The following is a 13,096-nucleotide window of genomic DNA, read 5'->3' on the forward strand; positions in this document are numbered from 1 at the left end:
TTTGAACTTTGTTTGGCCAAATCGTCACATTTTCAAGTCCCACGGCCTTTTATTTTCACTTTCACACACGTTCACATTCATATCTCACACACCACACTACTTCCACACAACACACATCAAAAAGTGGGGCGCGACAGGCATAACCTTAAATTCATACAGCCCTTGGTGAGTTCTAAATGTTATCTTGTGCCTATCTTCCACCTTAACACTAATTTGATGGTAACCAGTCCTTAAATCAATCTTGGTGAAGAATCTAGAACCATGCATGTGATGACCTAGAAAAAAAATTATTTTCTCACCTCCCAACTATTTGCATTTCTATTTAAATTATATTTTATAACATTTTTTGCATTCATTTAGTGATTTACTTGTTAATTGATATGTGAGTTTCTCTTGCTTGCTTACTTTAACCTTCAAGCGATTAATTTCTTGAAAATTGTTGATTTTGTGACTTATGGGTGAATTTGGCCAAAACCCTAGAAGAATGTAAGTTGAGATATTAGTGAAGTTAAGAAAGATTTTGCGAGTTAAAAAAAGGTTAGGAATGCTAAGGGTTAATGGTAAGAAACCTAAGTGGAAGACACTATTCATGGAACTATTCCTAGTTGACTTGAAACCTCATCTTGTGGCCAACATATTAGCTCAAAAAGACAACCAAAATGGCTTCATTTCTTTCCTTGGCAGGCTGAACTTGAGAGAGAGGAAGAGAGAGAGAGAGAGAGAAAACTCCAATCTTCTTTAAAATCTTGAAGAATCAAGCTTTTCTTTCATCAATCTACTTGAAACTTTGGAAGATCTTGAGAGAAGAAGGCTCCTAAGGGTTGATCTTGCCATCATCCTGAGTTAATCTTGCTAGGGTTTGAAGCTTTGAAGATGTAAGTGGCTAATCTACTTCATTCTTTTGCTTTTCAAGGAAATTTGGTCTAGATCTTGGTAGATTTATGGTATTGGGTTAATGATTGATGAAACCCTAAAGGATTTGAATATAATTTATGGTGGATTCTTGTCTCTTGAGAACCTAGGGTTAATGATTGATGAAACCCTTAAGGATTTGAGTTGATTTATGGTAATTCTTGGTGGAAATTGGAGTATATATATATATACATATATATATATATATATATATATATATATATGCTGAAATTTTTGTTTAGATGATCTATTGTCATGGGTAAAATTTTTATCTTTACCTTCCTTGAATTTGAGGCTTGTTTGTACACTTGGACTGGAATTTTTTTTTAAGGAAATTGATGCTACTTGATTCTATGTATGTTGGTTGAAGAATGTTGAAAATTTTGTAGGAAAATGAAATGGTAATATGGGTTATCTTGTTGGAACAAGTAGAGTTGCAAAAAGGTGAAAATGTGGCCTAAGGTGACCAAATTTACGAGTTAAAACTCTAGCTTTAATTCTCTTTTAAAAAAAAATTGTTTTGGATGGATTTTAGCTCAAAAGGTTCTATTGAAATTTGATCTTGGTATGTATAATGATTTTGGACAAAAAATTAAAAAAAATTTGAAGTTAAAAAGGAGGAAAGTAGGATTTTCTCCAAAGTTTAGTAGTTGATAACTTTATGAATTGATTTGACCTTGGATCTTTTTTCTAATAGAGTTTTGGTTGGTTTAGTTTAAGAAACCTTATTAAACTTTGATCATTGTCTGTAAGATGATTTTGGGACAAAAGCTACTTATGTAAGTAATCGAAAAGTGAACGTTTGCTACGATTTGCTTTCTAGAAAATATTGGAGGATTGGAATGCCTTGTCTAAACCTTTGAAATGCTTTTGCCCTAATGGAAAACTTGAATGGATTGAAGTGTCTTGATCAATATGAAAACAAAGTTTTGTACTTAAGTAAATTGATTTGGTGAACACTAAAGGTTCACTTATACATTGTATTTGTCTATCAGGGTTTCAAACTGAACGTGCAAGCGATCCTTCTGTGGACGCTTAAGTGCTATTTGGTGTGTGTTCTAAGTGCATGATAGCAATATATATATATATATATATATATATATATATATATATATATGCTTGATATGTCAATGAGCTTGGGAAATATGATATGACTATGAACTTGTTTATGAGGAGACGAGTATGTACTTTATCACACTCGACCCTACTGAACTATTATTGCTATAAGTGATTATGATATGATATTAATGATATGTGGGGGCCCCAACCCAATGGCTAGTTATTTGAGATCGAGCCGGCAAGGGTTTAGTCGACTCGATTAGTGAACCTTGGGTAGTAGATGTATGTTGGATCCATACTATACTGGGTATACTAGAGTAATACCAATTCTTGGAAATTTGTGGTGTGCGGGCCCGGTATGGGATGAAAGGTGGATGGAGTGGTGTGAAGTGGTGATTCTACATGGACGTGAAAGTTGACGGAATGTCAACTACTTGAATTATTGATAGATCGAGTGTTTGCTAGTGCTCAGTATCCTTATTGGTTTACATAGCGATTTTTATTGATGTGCTCATATAATACCTCTTGTTATGTTTCTTGTTGACCTAAGAAAATGTGAACTCTTTGCTCTCTTGAATTGCATGCCTTTCTTTTGTTTTCCTTACCAAGGTTGGTTCGTGATTCGAGAGATTAGCACTTAGTTTTGTTTTAGTTAGACTAAGAGATTAGTGTATTAGATTATTTGAATGACATTTGTAAACTTAAACTCTCTTTTGTACTTTTGAGTTGCTTTGATAGACAACCTTATGTATCAGTTGTATTTAGTGTACCTTGTGGTAAGTTTGGACTGGTGAGTTTGATAAGTGAGATTTGTTAATGAGTCCTGACGAGAGCTGGGCAGACGAACTACTAATACCTTAGGGTATGCTTTAAAGAGAAGTGGGGTCGTCACAATGCAGCTCATCAATCAATTCATCTATTAGTGGCATGGGGAATTTGTCCTTCACTGTGAGGTCATTGAGCTGCCTATAATCAACACAGAACCTTCAACTTCCATCCTTCTTCTTTACCAGTAGTACTGGAGATGCAAAGGAGCTATTGCTAAGTTGTACATATGATCCCCATTTGCAACATTTCATTTACTAGTTTCTCTATTTTAGCTTTCAGCACATAGGGGCACCTCTATGGCCTAATCTAGAATAGAGCTGCTTCTTCTTTCAATAGAATGCCATGATTATGGCTTCTGATTGGAGGCATGCCCTGTGGTTCAGCAAAGACTTCTTTAAATTGGGCCAATAATTCCTTCATCTCTACTGGTATCATCTCAAAATCTTCCCTATCCTCCTGTACTACATACAGTTGGGTAGTGATCCCACATGTCTGTTTCTTCTTCAATTTACCCAATTTACTTCCCTTTATGAATTTCAACTTTAGCTCTCCTACCTCTCTTTTTAACTCCATTGTTTTCTTCGCTTTATGGAACTTCATGGTCAATCGTTTGAAATCAAATTCAATAGGGCTATACTTGGCTAACCAATCAACTCCCAGCACTATATCACATCTCCCCAATTTTAGTGTGTTAAATTGATGTTGGAAATCATACACTTGTACCCTCTACCCCAAAGATTTTTGTAACTGCCTGGATTCTAATTTCTCTCTATTTGCTACATTAACAATCAAGGGTGCCCCAGTGACCTGTAGTTGTAAGGACTCTGCTAACCTTTTATTTATGAAGTAGTGAGTACTGCCATTGTCAATAAGTATTAACACATCTCTTCCTGCTAGACTACCCTTCATTTTAATAGTCTTGTGTTTAGTTCCCCCAGCCAATGCGTGAATGGAAAATTCTATGTTCTCATTACTTAGTTCTCCCTCAAGACAATCACAAAATATTTCAGCATCATTCCCCTAGCCCTCATGTGTGTCAACTAAGTCAACAGGTTCATCTACCAAGATGAAGTGCATATGAGCTTGTTTGCAAACATGCCCCAAAGTGTAGGGCTCCACACACTTATAGCATAATCCCTTTTCTCTCCTGTAACTAAACTCAGAAGGGATAATCCTATCGAAGTCATCAGCTGAGTGCGTTCCTGTCTTATTGTTCTTATTGAGAGTGAGTTCTGGTTTCTTGTACTGAGAGTTAGGCTACTTTATTTTAGTTCTGTGGCACAGAGTTTTGCTTATTAACAAATAGGGAAGAATGTGAGGAGAGATATTTTAGTATTAATTTTCCCTTGAGTTTTTCTAATGGCTTCTAGGTTTTTCTCCTGTAGTTTAGTAGCTTCAATAGTATCTGCTAAGGAAAGGAGTTTTGTCATCCTAACCATATTCACAATTTCACTTTTCAAACCACTAAGAAAACAGGATTTGTAATAAGAATCAGGTTGTCCAGGGAGGGATGTCATTACCATAGATTTCAGCAGCTGAAATCTCTCCAACTATTCAGCTACACTCCTAGTCTGAAGCAATTTGTTAAATTCCTCTATAGCTTCCTCTAGATTTCCTTCTCCAAATCTCTCACATACGGCAACTGTAAGTTCATCTCATGGAACTACCACTCTCTCATAATACATCCCATGGAACCAAATGTCTGACTTTTCTTTAAAATATAGTTGAGCAATATCTGATTTCAGTTCCTCCTCTACTCCATGGATCTGAAAGTATTTGTTTGCTCTCCTAACCCATTCTCTAGGCTTATCCCCATCAAACATAGGAAAATCAATCTTAGGGAGTTTGGCTCCCTCCTTTCCTTCTAACTTTTCAGGTTTCCCTTTAACCAAATCCATTTTCTGATCATTCCTAGAACTGCAACCTTCTAGCTCTTTTCCCTTATCACTCAGCTTAGCCATAATCTGTGCCATCATATTTATCATACCTTCATACTTCTGATCCAAGTTCTTAATAGCCTTCTCAGTACTCTCTTGTCTGTGTTCCATTGTCTTCATAGCCTACTGTAATCCCTCATTTCTATTGGCGAAAGTTTGTACTGCACTCCCCAACTTAGTTAGATCCTTTCTCAGTATTTCATCCTGTGTTTTAGTCATCCCAATGGCTCATAACTGAACTCTGATACCACTGTGATGATATCAGGCTGCGCTAAGGAAATATGAATCAAAACTAAAAAACTAAGATAGCAAAAGAATCAATAGCAAATTGATGAAATAGTGAATTAGTGAATTGATGAACTAGAACCAAGCTCAATATTGATTATATTGATAAGATGATAATACAGACTCAGAGACATAGAGATAGGAAGAAGGTAAACAAGAATAAAGGAAATTTGGGGAAGGGGAAAGAGTTGGGAATAATCCTACCAAATCCTACTGATTATAAAATATTCTTCTATTGTCCTATTACAAAGTAAATCTCACTATATAATAGCTACAACTAGCTAACTATCAGTTGCAAGCACTAATGACATAAGGCCACACGGCCATTTCCCCAGAAAATGACAAGGGCCTCCTTCACATTTGTTGTGCAGATTTCTAGTGAAGGCGTGCTCCTGCTCCCACACCTTTTACCTCGCCTACTTCCTTTCCTTTCATGCCTTCCTTGCTTGATTCACGCTTCAGCTTGTTTCTTCCTGCATATTTTTTACTTTGTGACACTATGGCTGCATTGGAGTCAATGGAAAAAGAATTTGCAAAAATCGGGACATGGGTTTTGTTCAGGTTGACAAAATATAATGTGAATTCAGTGAAAAGTTTGGGTCTTTATGCAAGAAGGAAGAAATTTTCAGGGAATTTCTTGATTGACTTAACTAGGAGTTTAGGAAAGACCACAACTAGAAATACGATAGCATTAGCTTTGGAGAGTGTTGGGAATGCTTATCAGAGTCCTAGAAATAGGAACAATATAATTGGGGTAGGATTATCGCTTATTCGAATGCCCAGGAATGTGGATTTTGGGTTGCTGTAATTGGGAATAAGTGAAAAAGGAGAGATTTTGGAACTTGCAAGAACTTGCACGCCGAATGTTAGGGTGATACTGAACTTGGCTGCTTCTCATTTGGCAGAGTTCGCAAGTTTGGTGGAAGTTGCACTGGCTAAAGGGGAGATTTTGATGGAGGCTAAGCCAGGTCGGATCCCTAGTCTACCGGGTAGGTGACCTCGGCACCTTCACCTCAGCTGCACGCTAATGATGTCAGGACACCTGACATCACCCGGGACCAGTGTGCTTTATCTGAAAAGCACTGTTGCACTTAATGGCTACTGCAAAGGACTCCCCGTCACCCTATCCAGGCGGCTACAGTGTCAGAGTCAGGCCATCTGACAGGGAGCAGAGCCGTAATGGCAGGACATGGGTCCCACCGGCATAAGACCTCCGTCCTGCCCTCCACTCTCACTCTATAAATACCCCACACACTCCCAACAAGTAAGATACACTGTTCATTCTCATATACTATTATCTTTCTCGTTCTCATACTAACTTAATCGTCGGAGTGATACCAGGGGAGAAGCCCCGCCATCCACTTCGGACACGAGGATACCCCTCACTTCATCTCAGAGAGGTCTGATTTAGGTCGGTCCATCTATCCACCAAAAATCACCTCTTCAATTGGCGCCGTCTGTGGGAACGAGATAGCTATTAAAATGAGATCCACGCGCTCCAGAAGCGGAAGAGTTCCCTCAACTGGGGCTGGGCAGACCTCGGGTGCCCAGCAAGACCGCATATCTGAAGAGCCAGGGTCCCAAAGGACCCAGCCCAACAATGAGGACGCCATTGCCAAGATGGCCGAGTTTGTATCCGACAACCCTAACATTTTTGAGGAGCTAGGAAGGTACCTCAAAAGGCAGGGAAAAGAAAAAGCCGAGTCTTCCAAGAGGAGACCGACGAAGTCCCCTGATGTACCCTCAGGCGAGGACTCCGAAGATGGGCGTCTATCTCGGAGCACCTCCAGGCGAGCCTCATCCAAGGCAACCTCCAAGATTGCCTCCATCTCCCGAGCGTTTTCTCGGGGACTACTGGGAAAACGAGCCGAGGACCCACCTCGGCGTCCCGGAGGCCTAGCTTCTGATTACATGAGGGCTCCGCCCTTCACTGATGACATCAACGGGGAAATGGTGCCCCCGAACTTTAAGCTTCCAAATTTGCACACCTATGACGGCCGAGGTGACCCCGAGGATCACCTCCGCGCCTTCATCTCCGCATTCCGACTCTACTGCGTCCCCGACGCCGTGATCTGTCGGGCTTTCCCCATCTTCCTGCACGGGACCGCCCGGAAGTGGTTCTGGAGTTTAGAACCGGGGAGCATTTCCTCCCTGGATGACCTGATAGACCGGTTCATCCACCGCTTTGTGTCGTCTCGACCAATAACAAAGACTTCAGCTTACCTCTTGAACCTGCAACAGGGTCAGGGCGAGTCACTTCGCTCGTACGCCCAAAGGTTCAACGAGAAGAATGTACAGATACCTGACCAGAACGAGCAGGTAACTATTGCTGCCTTCACCAACGGGTTAGTAGCAGGGATCTTTAACACCGAAATCCATCGGCAGTACCCCCGTACACTCCGGGAGCTCTGGGAAAGAGTGGACCAGGGAATCCGAAGTGAAGATGTAAATCGCATGAAGCGAGAAGCCCAAGCATCTCGTACGGGGCAAGATCTCCGGAGGAGGAAAGACACTGGCCGAGGTGAACCAGGCCCAAGTGGCACTTCAAACCAACCCCGAGACCGCCGAAGTGTCTTCGACCGGATCGTGAAAGGCAGATCGTCCACCTCGGACGCCGAGCTGACGCCCCTCAATTCGAGCCGGACCCACGTCCTGGCTGTGATGAGGCAGAATCACCTCGGCCGCAACCCTCCCGAAATTCCGGGGAGGAGAGATAAGAGGAACTCGAACCTCTACTGTGCCTACCACCGTGATGTAGGGCACGAGACTGAAGACTGCAATGACCTGAAGCGGGAAATCGAAAATTTGATCCGGCAGGGATACCTGAAGCAATTCGTCCGCAAGGATGGAGGCTTCAACCGAAGCGTCTCCCACCGGGAGAACCGAGGCCCCCGCCGAGACGACCGACGGGACACGAACATGCATTGCCGAGGTCCCGAAGACCGTAGGGAGGACAAGCAGCCCCCACGCGATGGCTCACCGGGCTACGGCCCCAACATCGCCGGGGTGATCAACACCATCGCGGGAGGACCAACGGGAGGAGACAGCCAGAACTCCCGGAAGCGGACCTACCGCCAGGCCGAGATGGAGGTGGCCGAGCCGAGCTCTCGGCTGTCCGAGGTCATCACCTACGGTCCCGCTGACCCCGTTCCTGCGGCCTCCAGCAATCATGAAGCTCTTGTGATTGAAGTCCTCACCAACAACTACGTAGTCAAAAAGGTCTACGTAGACCCCGGAAGCTCGGTAGACGTCTTGTACTACCGGACTTTCGAAAGTTTGAAACTGACCAGGGAGCAACTCACTCCTGTCAGGACTCCCCTCGTGGGATTCGGGGGACACGTCGTCCACCCGGAAGGCATGTTGACCCTGGTGGTAACAATCGGGCGTCATCCACGCTGCCGAACTGTGCCTGTCAGTTTTGCGGTGGTCAAAGCAGACTCCCCCTACAATATGCTGATAGGCCGGCCCACGCTCAATGCCTTGAGAGCCGTATACTCCACCTACCACCTGAGTTTTAAATTCCCAACATCTGCGGGGGTGGCCGAGGTAAGCAGCGATGTGGGCGCCGCCCGGGAGTGCTACCTCGCCACCATTCAAGCAGCAGTCACCCCCCGGCCCTCACCGAGGTCAGAAGAAAAGAGGCCAGCGGTCCTCTCCATAGACTGCATCGACCCTCAGAAGGCAGAAGAGCCCAACAGGCTGGAGCCCGGGGATGAGGTGGAACTGGTGGTAGTGGATGAAGCGAAACCTGACCAAGTGGTCCAAGTAGGGGCTGGACTACCCTCACCCCTGAAAGAAGAAATGATCTCCCTGATCAAAGACCACCGAGACGTCTTCGCGTGGTCCGCGGATGAAGTGGTCGGAGTGCCACCCGAGCTCATGACTCACCAACTCAACGTTGACCCACAGGCCCGACCTGTGCGACAGAAACGAAGGCACTTCGGCCCCGAACGTAGTCAGGCCATATCGGATGAGGTCGACAAGCTCTTGCCGGCCAAGATGATCCACGAAGTCCAATATCCCGCCTGGCTGTCCAATCCAGTCATGGTCAAAAAGGACACCGGTGGATGGAGAATGTGTGTCGACTTCACCGACCTCAACAAGGCCTGCCCCAAAGATTGCTATCCTCTGCCGAGAATAGACGCCCTCGTCGACGCGGCGATGGGGTATGAAATCCTCTGCTTCCTAGATGCCTTCAAAGGGTACCATCAAATAGGAATGAGTGAGGAGAACCAAGAGAAAACGGCGTTCTACACCGACCGAGGTACTTATTGTTACACTACCATGCCCTTCGGGCTAAAGAACGCCGGGGCGACCTACCAAAGGCTGATCAACCGACTCTTCCAGAATCAGATCGGCCGCAATGTGGAGGCCTATGTGGATGACATCCTCGTTAAAAGCCTCGCCACTTCATCCTTTCTGTCAGACGTGAGGGAAGTCTTTGGTGTCCTGCGAGACTCGAGGATGAAGCTGAATCCCAAGAAGTGCGTCTTCGGCGTCACCTCGGGAAAATTCTTGGGGTATCTGGTTTCCCACCGGGGAATCGAGGCCAACCCCGACAAGGTGAAAGCCATTCAGGACATGTCTCCACCTCGGAACATCCGAGAAGTCCAACGGCTAAATGGACGCCTGGCCGCGCTGAATCGCTTCCTGTCCCAATCAGCTGAGAAAGCTCTGCCCTTCTTTAAGGTGCTCAAGAAGGCTGATCAGTTTGCCTGGACGGAAGAGTGCCAGGCTGCTTTCGACAAACTGAAGCAATACCTCCATCACCTACCCACTCTCGCTTCACCTCGGCCCGAGGAGAAGCTCTACCTCTACCTCTCCGCAGCCGATGAGGCCGTCAGCGCTGTTCTTATCCGGGATGAGGGCACCCAAGTGCCCGTCTACTATGTCAGCCGAGCTCTCCGCGGACCGGAGACCCGATACACTCAGGTGGAAAAACTGGTGCTGGGGCTAGTTCACGCCGCTCGGCGGCTGAAGCCCTATTTCTTGGCTCATCCCATATCCGTCAGGACCGACCAGCCTCTCCGACAGATACTGGTTCGACCCGAGGCCTCCGGGCGCCTCACTAAATGGGCCGTCGAGTTAGGGGAGTACGACCTGTCCTATGAGCCGCGCACCGCCATAAAAGCTCAAGCCTTAGCCGACTTCTTGGCCGAGCTCACCTTCACGGAAGGTCCGGAGTCCACCTCCGCCTTTGCCGAGGTGTCCACCCCATCCCTGTGGACATTGTATGTGGATGGATCCTCTAATGGGGACGGCAGCGGAGCTGGACTGCTCCTGGAAGGACCTCAGGGAGAAGTGTGCTCTTACGCCCTCCGCTTTGGCTTCCCAGCCACCAATAACGAAGCCGAGTACGAGGCCTTAATTGCTGGACTCCAGCTGGCTCGCAGGCTCGGCGCCCATCAAATCCACGTCCGCAGTGACTCCCAACTCGTCGTACGCCAAGTCCTTGGTGAGTATGAGGCCAAGGATGAGACCATGCAACGATACCTCTCCAAAGTACACCAACTCACCGCGTACTTCGAGTCCTTCGAAATCCAAAGAATACCCCGTTCCCAGAATAAGCGAGCCGACGCCTTATCCCGGCTGGCTTCTACGTCATTCTCTGACCTCAACAAAACTGTCTTAGTGGAAGTCCTGAGTGAACCAGGATACGTGGAAGAGGTGGCCTGCCCCGTGCACTCTGAAGAATCATGGATGACCCCGTTCATCCTTTTCTTGGGTCAAGGAGTCCTCCCTGAAGACCGAGCCGAGGCGAGAAAAATACAACGCAAGGCGGCTCGGTACGCTCTCCGCGATGGAGAGCTGTACAAACGTTCCTACCTCGGCCCATGGCTGAGGTGTGTCACTCCCGAGACAGGACGCCACGTCCTCCAAGAGATCCACGAGGGCTTGTGTGGAGCTCACGTCGGCCACAGAATGCTAGCCAAGAAGGCTCTGCTTCTTGGATATTTCTGGCCCTCGGTTCGACAAGACGCCCAGAACCTCGTTCTCGGCTGCCATTCCTGCCAAGTCCACGCGCCCGAGTATCACCAGCCCGCCAACTTCATGGTTCCCATCACTTCACCCTGGCCATTCGAGCAATGGGGGACAGACATCATAGGTCCTTTCCCCAGAGCCGTCGGGGGTCATACCTTCCTGGTAACCGCTGTGGATTACTTCACCAAATGGGTTGAAGCCGAGCCACTGAGGACCATCACCGGGCTGGCAATTCAAAAATTCTTTTGGAAATGCATCGTCTGCCGCTTCGGCATACCACAGGTAATCATCTCGGATAATGGGAGGCAATTTGCCGAGAACCCCTTTAAAACTTGGTGCACAAACCTTGGCATCAAACAACATTTCACTTCGGTAGGCCACCCCCAGGCCAACGGCCAAGCAGAAAACTTCAACCGAACTCTCTTGCATGGCCTCAAGACTCGACTACACCAAGCTGGAACATCTTGGGTCGAAGAACTCCCTAGTGTCCTTTGGTCTTATCGGACCACGCCGAGGTCGGCCACGCAAGAGACCCCCTTCTCTTTAACATACGGAGCCGAGGCTGTCATCCCTGCCGAGATCCTTACCCCCAGCCCTCGGCTCGCAGCCTATGCAGCCGAGGTGAACGACGAAGAAAGGCAGTTGGATCTCGACCTCGTCGATGAGCGAAGGGACCTCGCCTCAGCCCGGATAGCTTCCTACAAGAGCACAGTGGCACACTACTACAATGCCCGTGTCAGGCACCGTCGATTCCAGCCTGGAGACTTGGTTCTGAGGAAAAACTCAGTCAGCCGAGCTGAACCGCAAGGGAAACTATGCCCGAAGTGGGAAGGCCCTTACCGAGTTGTGGAGTCTGACCTCAAGGGATATTGTAAACTGAGCTACCGAGATGGCTCACTAGTGCCGAGGTCTTGGCACGCCGAGAACCTCAAAATGTATTGTGCTTGAATTTTTAATCAAGATATGACTTCGGATCTTACGTTATTTTTCAACATCGGTTTCACGTTATTAAAAAATAAAGGGGGACAAGCAAGGGACGAAGTCAAAACAGAGCAAGGGACGAAGTCAAAACAGACGAAGTCAAAGCAAGAAATTAAAGTGCGGAGGTGAAAAGAAATAAACTTTCATTCAACAAAGGAGCGTTACAAAAAATACAAGGCCGAGGTCGGAGTGCTACTAAGCGCTCTCCACCTCGGCCACCCCTTTAAGACCCACGAGCCTAGACCCCTGTCTCGGCTCCATTCCCCTTTTCGGCTCCCTCCTGGGCAGCCTTCTCTCCGGCCTCCTCTCCACCGGGGTGAAGCTCTTCTCCATGCTCTTCGCCGATGTTCCCTCCAGGCACTTCACCCGTCCCTTCGCCGAGGCCTACATCGGCTTCTTCTCCTCTTTCCTCCTCGAACGCTTCGTCGAGTTCAGACAGCCATTTGTTGAACTCGTCTTGAACCTCGGCCAGGTTCCTCCCGGCTCGGATGCCTTCGGCCATCCGATCGCACAGCTCCGTGGAGTCCTCGTTATAGTGAGCACTGTTCCTCAATGACTCCAAAGCCTCGGAGGGCAGATGAGCTGCGGCCTGGTCTATGGCCGAAGTGAAGCCCAGCATGAAGGATGGCCTTGTCAGCTGGCCGAGATCCCCAATGAAGGTCTCGGACCTCCGGAAATCCTCGACGGCCGAGGTCCTCGCGCTATCAAGGGATTGTTCGTGATTCTTCTTCGCCTCCTCGGCCCTCTTCTGCTCTTCCTCAAGAGCGGACCTCAGACTGTTGGTTGTGATCTCGGCCTCCTCCCCTTTAGCCTCGGCCTCCTTGAGCTGCCTCTGAAGCTCGGATTTCTCAGACTCAGACACCACCAGCTTCTTCTTCAACTTGGCAATCTGATCTTGCAGCTTGCCGGTGTCCTGCTCCTCGAGCAACTCGCAGTACCGATGTGCCATCTCGGCCACAAAGGCTGTGTTGGAGGCCGTGGTCACCATAACGCTTTGGAGCATCTCGGCCGGGGTCAGCTTCCTTGTGAAGTCCAAGTCTCTTGGCAGAGTAGACTGCATCACCAGGTCTTGGGCGACCCGAGGATTCGAGCATCGGTCGTTGACCTTGAGC

At 47.1% G+C, this 13,096-nt stretch overlaps 1 pseudogene; it reads left to right on the forward strand.

Annotated features, from left to right (window-relative positions):
- The window catches only part of LOC113718177 (uncharacterized), a 42,759-nt pseudogene extending 36,530 nt beyond the window's left edge, over window positions 1-6,229 (forward strand).
- Window positions 6,230-13,096: the final 6,867 nt, after the last annotated feature.

Source organism: Coffea arabica, chromosome 11e (genome assembly GCF_036785885.1).
Source record: "Coffea arabica cultivar ET-39 chromosome 11e, Coffea Arabica ET-39 HiFi, whole genome shotgun sequence".
Lineage (NCBI taxonomy): Eukaryota > Viridiplantae > Streptophyta > Magnoliopsida > Gentianales > Rubiaceae > Coffea > Coffea arabica.